At 47.1% G+C, this 8101-nt stretch overlaps 1 non-coding gene and 1 pseudogene across 1 annotated transcript; one reads left to right on the forward strand and one right to left on the reverse strand.

Moving 5' to 3' along the window:
- Positions 1–2348: 2348 nt before the first annotated feature.
- Positions 2349–5435, forward strand: LOC100940506 (annotated as a pseudogene).
- Positions 5436–7138: 1703 nt separating this feature from the next.
- Positions 7139–7210, reverse strand: TRNAE-UUC. The gene has a single exon. It is a non-coding gene; the product is annotated as a tRNA-Glu (tRNA).
- Positions 7211–8101: the final 891 nt, after the last annotated feature.

Here is an 8101-nt window from a genome sequence, read left to right on the forward strand (position 1 = left end):
TTATCTCATTTAATCTCTACAGCCCTAGGAAGTAGTTCCTGTCATTGCCCCCATTTTAGAGTCTAGGAAAGCAAGGAACAGAGAGGCGAAGTAACTTGCGCAAGGAGAATCTGGATGACACTTAAAAAAAATAAGGAACCCAGAAAAAGGAGACTTAGGAAGGAGGAAAAAGTCATTATTGTACCTACAAATGAAAGTTGCCTGTTTGCACAGAGCTGGGCCCCCAACTTCAGTTGGAATGTGTTCCTATCAAACAGGAATAGCCTTCAGCTGTACTTTCTTAATGAGCACATAACAAAGTATGAAATCCCAGGCTTTCTTGAATCAGGATAGATTATCTTAACTGCTCCCCCATCCACCAGGGCTGTCAACTCTGCCACAAAAGGAAATTAGATTCATCTGATAAGCCTTGTTTTTCACAGTGTAATGTGGGATGATTACCCAGTACCCTGTGGTCTTCTAGGTGTTTGCAAATTGATTTTTTGATTATTTGTTCCAGTGATTTTCCAAGTAGTCAGTGTTTTTCCAAGTTACTGGGCTTGGAAATGTAGGTGACTTAAAACTCATATTTGCTTCCCTTTTCCTGTATTAATATAGAGTTTTAATGTTGTAATTATTTAGGATATTTTTTCCTTCGGCATCAGACATACTCTGACAATACATACATACAAACCTATATGGCAATAGATAGACTTGTTAAGAGGCATAAAGTGATATTCATGCAGAATCTCTCAGAGTTTATGCAAAAATGAAAACATACTGAGAACATATGGTTAGTTCAAATACCCCAGATAAAGTAAATTCATCACTTTCTAGGAGTGTTTAGTGAATTCAAAAAACAAAAAAACTTCAAATAAAAATTACTCCTGCGTTCACATAACTAAACTGTGAACACTAGCCAAAAAGAAAGATACAAAAGAATTTTTAAATGTACCTTCTCTGCACTCTACCCCCTTCCCTGAAGCCAGGATTTGGAGGGAGTGGTGCCTGGTTCCTAGGACATCACATGAGAATTCAATTTTTTTGTTGTTGTTGCAATTTTGGGCCAGGGGTGGGTTTGAACCCGCCACCTCCAGCATATGAGGCCAGCGCCTTACTCCTTTGAGCCACAGGTGCCGCCCATGAGAATTCAACTTTTTATGGACATCATTTAAAGTCCTATACTGAGGAATCAGAGGACTAAAATCTCTGAATAGACATTTAATGTGTGACTGAATTGAGGGGCTTAGTTAAGCAACTGTTAAGGGCCTTTCTAGGTCACATAGTCTGTGAATCTAAAGACTTCTGGATCATAAGGATGATGATTTAAATTTACGGCAAAATGTTTTGAAAATCACAAGGTCATAAAAACGCCAAATATAACTTAAGTAACCATCTCCCCACAAAGTTAAACCTTTTCATTTTATTAAGCCCCTGTCCTTAGAAGTATCTACTATGCTCTGAGTCTACTAAATATTACATGTATCTAAAGAAAGCTTCTGTCAACTCCATGAGACCAAAAATCTACTTTATGAAAATGAGTGATTAATAGGATGAGTAGATTTGACAGCCTTCATACGAATGGAATTCACTTTCCACCTGAAAGTAAGTTTTAAAACAAACCAGAAAAAGCATACAGCTCCTGCCTGGCAGCCCTTGCCTTCAGTTATAGCACTGTCCTGGCCCCTTAGGCCCAAGAGCCCTGAGGACTACATTACCCTTGCTGTTTCCCTAAACCTAAATAGTAGCTTACTGAACACTCTGTTAAGAATGTCATCAGTTTCTGCCTTTCACTTGGGGAGGTGAAGCCAGAACTGCTGCCACATACTCTCTGGGGACATCTTGGTCTCCAATCTAGGGCCGGTTTAAGGAACCTGGAGTCACTGGTAGTGAAGACATGAGTGATTGTTCAGTTTTCTGACAAAAGCGGGTACATTTCCTGACTGGTAAATTTTCAGAGTAGTAAATTTGGGGGGGAGGGGAATGGCTCAAAGAACACAAAGATGAAGCAGTAATAAACTGCCCACTCAAGGACTATTCCAAGACCGTTCACTGTCCACTCAGCTTGCCCAGATTGAACTGTCGCAACCTAACATTAAAGCAGTCACAGGTTTATGACATAGTTCATTCCGGAATGCTACACCATAGTAACTGAGAAGAGGGAAAGAAACACTTGAAGAAATCACTGGTACTTTTAAACATCCATTTGAATGATATCTTGGATAGATACTAGCTGACTTTGTTTCACTGTCATTAAGGAGCACAGACTTACTAAACCTTTTTTTGGAAAGAATCCTGGAAAAACGGATACATTATAAGGTCATAGAGCTCCCAGTTAGTTGTAAAAGACTGGAGACCTCAGCGCAGTTATGGCTTTCACAAATTACAGCAGTCTGCATCGAGCTCAACTAACCTTCGAATACCTGCACACAAATTCAACCACTCATGAATTCTTATTTGGTGCTCTTGCCGAACTGGTTGATAACGCAAGAGATGCTGATGCCACCAGAATAGATATTTATGCAGAAAGGCGAGAGGACCTTCGAGGCGGATTTATGCTCTGCTTTTTGGATGATGGAGCAGGAATGGATCCGAGTGATACTGCCAGTGTGATCCAGTTTGGGAAGTCGGCCAAGCGAACTCCTGAGTCCACCCAGATTGGGCAGTACGGGAATGGGTTAAAATCGGGCTCCATGCGCATTGGGAAGGATTTTATCCTCTTCACCAAGAAAGACAACACCATGACTTGCCTCTTCCTGTCTCGCACCTTTCATGAGGAAGAGGGCATTGATGAAGTGATCGTCCCATTGCCTACCTGGAATGCTCAGACCCGGGAACCGATCACAGACAACATGGAGAAGTTTGCCATCGAGACAGAACTTATCTACAAGTACTCTCCCTTTCACAATGAGGAGGAAGTGATGGTCCAGTTCATGAAGATTCCTGGGGACAGTGGAACACTGGTGATCATCTTTAATCTCAAACTCATGGACAATGGAGAGCCAGAACTAGACATAACCTCGGATCCAAGAGATATCCAGATGACAGAGACCTGCCCAGAGGGCACCAAGCCAGAGCGGCGCTCATTCCGTGCCTATGCTGCTGTGCTCTATATTGATCCCCGGATGAGGATCTTCATCCACGGGCATAAGGTGCAGACCAAGAGGCTCTCCTGCTGCCTGTACAAACCCAGGATGTACAAGTTCACGTCAAGCCGTTTCAAGACCCGTGCAGAGCAGGAGGTGCAGAAAGCAGAGCAGGCAGCGAGGATTGCTGAAGAGAAGGCGAAGGAGGCCGAGAGCAAAGCTCGGGCACTGGAACTGCGCCTAGGTGGAGACCTCACTCGCGACTCCAGGGTGACGTTGCGGCAGGTGCAGAACACAGCTATCACCCTGTGCAGAGAAGCTGATGTCAAGAGGAGGATCAAGGAGGCCAAGCGGAGGGCACTTAAAGAACCTAAGGAACTGAATTTCACTTTTGGGGTCAACATTGAACACCGGGGCCTTGACGGCATGTTCATCTACAACTGTAGCCGCCTGATCAAGATGTATGAGAAAGTAGGGCCACAGCTGGAAGGGGGCATGGCCTGTGGTGGGGTGGTTGGGGTTGTCGATGTCCCCTACCTGGTCCTGGAGCCTACACACAACAAGCAGGACTTTGCTGATGCCAAGGAGTACCGACACCTACTGCAAGCCATGGGGGAGCATCTGGTGCAGTACTGGAAGGATATTGCTATTGCCCAGAGGGGTATCATCAAGTTCTGGGATGAATTTGGCTACCTCTCTGCCAACTGGAACCAGCCCCCATCCAGTGAGCTGCGTTACAAACGCCGGAGAGCTATGGAGATCCCCACCACCATCCAGTGTGATCTGTGTCTGAAGTGGAGGACCCTCCCCTTCCAACTGAATTCTGTGGAAAAAGATCACCCTGACACTTGGGTTTGCTCCATGAACCTTGATCCCGAGCAGGACCGGTGTGAGGCTTCTGAACAGAAGCAGAAGGTTCCCCTGGGAACATTAAAAAAAGACTCAAAGACACAGGAAGAGAAGGAGAAACAGCTGACGCAGAGAATTCGCCAGCAGCAGAAGAAGCTGGAGGCCCTACAGAAAATTACACCTATCCGCTCCCAAGCTGACCTGAAGAAATTGCCCTTGGAAGTGACCACCAGACCTTCCACTGCGGAACATGCCCGTAGACCTCAGCGTCCTCGGTCGCCCCCTTTACCAGCTGTGCTCAGGAATGCCCTGAGCAGACCCCTCTCCCTGCAAGCTTTCAGACCAGCCAGCCAGCCTCTAAAGGCTCATGTTATCACCTACCACCTAAAGCTCCCTGCCCTGGCAGCCCAGGAGGCCGCTGATACATCAAGACTGCTCCAGCCATCTGAGGCACCTGAAAAGCCTGTGAACACACCAGTCGAGACTGCTCCCTGGCCTACCCTTCTCTCACCATCTCCACTGCCCAACTCCATGAGTAGCCAAGAGGTTCCTGCCTCTGAAGTCATAGAGACTCCAGCGGTCAAGAAGTCAGAGTCGCCCACTAAACTCCCTCCAGCTACCCTTGGTCTAAAGAGAAGTCTTGGGGACTCGGACGAGGAAGAAGCAGAGGAAGAGGCCGAGAGGAAGAAGGAAACGTGCAAGCGGGGCAAATTTGCCGTGAAGGAGGAAATAAAGGAGTTGGATGAGGTCTCAGACAGTGCTGGGGAAGAGGATTCAGCCGAGGTGGAGAGGGCTCCGCAGGATAAAGGGCTGCCCGTGGAAGTGCGTGTGAACGGGGCGTGGCACACGGGCCGTGTCACAGCTGTGGAGGTGGGCCAGCGTGTGGTGCGGTGGAAGGTGAAATTTGACTATGTGCCCACCGACTCCACACCGCGAGACCGCTGGGTGGAGAAAGGCAGCGAGGATGTGCGGCTGATGAAGCCCCCTTCCCCAGAGTATCCGAGCCCTGACACACAGCAGGAAGGTGGGGAGGAGGAGGAGACCCCGGTGGCCCAGCAGGCTGGAGCCATGGTGGAGCCCTGCACTTCTGAGTGCATCGGCATTGAGCCCGACACCACTGCCCCCAACACCAGCGGTGAGACCATTGACCTGCTCGTCCAGATGCTCCAGAATTGTTTACAGTTCTTCCTGCCTCCGGATTTCCCCATCTCGAAGAAGGAGGTCAGTGTTATGAATTCAGATGAGCTGATATCTTTTCCGCTGAAAGAGTACTTCAAGCAGTACGAAGTGGGGATGCAGAATCTCTGCCAGTCCTACCAAAGCCGTGCCGACTCCTGGACCAAGGCTTCTGAGGAAAGCCTGCGCACCTCGGAGAGGAAGCTGCGTGAGACAGAGGACAAGCTACAGACACTGAGGACCAACGTCGTGGCCCTCCTGCAAAAGGTGCGGGAGGATGTAGTCATCAACACAGATGAGGAGCTGGATACCTACATCCAGGACCTCATCACCAAGGGGGACTAAGCGTGGGAGCAGGAGATCAGCTCCCTTGCCCACCTGCCCTTCAACTCAGCAGCTTCGGGGGTGGGGGATTTACTCATGGGTTGGTGGACTTACCTTGGTTTGACTTATATGGGACATTTGTGCTTTGGGAGGGAAAGATATTCTGATTCTTTGAATCTTCCTCCCTAAGTTTATAAATATTCATTTTTTAAAAGAAGAAGAAAACAAACTAACAAAGAAAAATGTCATCAGTTTCTGACAGGGCGTTTGTCTTGATACAGAGATAATAACATTGTTTGTCAATAAAATATTCTAAAATGAACTGGGCACAGTGGTTAATTAATGCCTGTTGTTCTACCTACTGAGGAGGCTGAGGAGGAAAGTATCCTTTGAGGCCAGGAGTTCAGGACCAGCCTGGGCAAGATATCAAAAGCCCTGTCTCTATAAAATAAAATCAAAATAATAATAATAATAAATAAAATCTAAAATAAGGACTAAATTGAAAAGGGTATGTAAAGCATTTAGTCTGGTTCATAGTATAATTGCTCGATAAAATTACCTATTATTATTAGGATTTTTAGTTGCCTATCCAGTGCCCTTACTTTGTTTAATAAGTACAGATTACCTCCAGATTGGTCAGGTTCCCCTCTAAATTCTTTATTACGAATTTTGAATAAGCATGTATAATTTTTAGCCTACTATTTTTCTCATGAAGGATGACATTCGTTTTTGTGTCCCTTAGAATCCCAAAAGACTTTTTACAAAAAAGGGGCAAACTTCAAACAAAGTCACATAGATGCCAAGTCATTTTCACAGTCATTTCTCAGTGTTAATGGAAGTCTGGGGACAAACTGTGGTAGCTTCAAAGAGATCAACACTGCAGGGAGAGGATGTGGCTCTAAGTGCCTTGAGGTCTTTCCTGATGGCAAACTTTCGGAGAGGTAATCAACATAAACAATTACACAAGAGGATGCACTTATTTGCTAAATAGCTGGAGACTGTCACAGTAATACTAAGATTTCTAATTCTAGTTCAGCATATCATAAATTCTTAGATTTTTTAAAACACAACGTGTCAAACAAATAGGAAGTGGGGGGTGGGGAAGTGTTGGTTTTTTGCCATCACATCGATGCTCAATATTTGTAATAACCTGATTTTCTTTCTTCCTTCCTCCTCCCTCCACAATGGGTTTAGTGAGCTCTTTGAATTGCAAACACGATAGAATGTACTCTGAACTACATGCCCTTAATAATATGTCTTCCCTGGAAATCTTGCTGTCCTCAAAGGAATAGCTACAGGCAACTGAAAAGCCCTACGGTGTCCTAAAATTGGATCTCTTCTTTTTCTTTCAAAGAAAAGCACTTTTTGGTGATTTGCTCCATATCCACAGTACAAAGAGAAATTACCGCAGAAAAACCAGCGGGAGCAAACAGTTTAGCACGCGACGGTTTCGTTCCCCAGCTCTCTTTCCTTCACCTGACTCCTAGTCCCTTAATTCAAAAGCTAACTTCACAGGGCCGCCAGGAATGTCCTTTACGCTGCCTGCAGAGGATGGCCTGGGGTTTGAGTAGGACAGACCCTCCACCCGCACCTGGGGTAGGTACTAATCTCCTTTAGCCCCACCTGCTCTGGAATGGGTTTACAGATTTTGCTAAAACAAAAAATTCTCTCTTCTGTATGAAGGAGAATCCTGATCGAATTTTGTTCTTCCTAAAAGGCTGACGTTCCCACACCGGGAGTCGAACCCGGGCCGCCTGGGTGAAAACCAGGAATCCTAACCGCTAGACCATGTGGGAGACGACAGGGGCAGGTGTAAACCCAGATAAATTGAGTCTTTCCTGTCGGCTTCCGCCAGCTTTTGTCCCAAGCCATCGCAAGCGTCAGCTCTGCTTCTGCGCCTGCGCCTGCTCCAGACCTACTTAACCCACTCCGGCCCGGGCTCTACTCTTTCCCTTCTGTCCGAGAGCCTTTGAATCTCGCTTCTGTCCACACTCGCGCGTTTTGTGACCTTATCCAGTCTCCTGGTCCTCGTTACCATGTCAACACCGGTGTAGACACTAGCTTTGACGAGTCCTTGTTCGCAGTTCCTCACAAGAGCCCCTGCAAAATACAAAAGGACTGGTGTTTGACTGTTCGAATCTCGTTAAGTAGAAGCGAGGACCCAGGAGAGGCAGAAAACCACCGCCGCGGAGGCCACACCGGGACCGGCCGGTGTCCCCTGACCGAACCTGTGCCACGACCACTGAGAATCTGTCCCTCCCCTGGTCGCAGTGGTAGAGGCTGCCTCCAGGCACGATCTGGTCCCCAGAAAGTTAATCTTTCCCTCGGAAGAAACAGAAACAGCAAGGAGGCCTGCCTGAAAGCCTGGAACATTCCATGTTCTGTTGACCCAACGGCTAAGGGCAGGATTTGTGTCACTGCAGGCAGGCAGTGGTGGTTTGTAAATGTAGCTTATAAAATTGGAGAACGTCCCTCACTGCAAGTATCCACGATGGGTGGAAATGGCTTGTGGTTTGCAAAGCCCTGCCCCACCTGGGGCAGCATCGCCCCGGGAGCGCTTCCTGCTTCAGCACTGCGCTGAGAGCATTTGAGAAGCACAAAGAGGCACTTATTCGCCATGGCCAGTGGGGGAGAGCCGCGGTGCTGGTGCCCTCCTTGTGGCTTAAGCTACACACAAGTTGTTTTTA

Source organism: Otolemur garnettii, unplaced genomic scaffold (assembly GCF_000181295.1).
Source record: "Otolemur garnettii isolate 467f Iridium unplaced genomic scaffold, OtoGar3 scaffold00043, whole genome shotgun sequence".
NCBI lineage: Eukaryota > Metazoa > Chordata > Mammalia > Primates > Galagidae > Otolemur > Otolemur garnettii.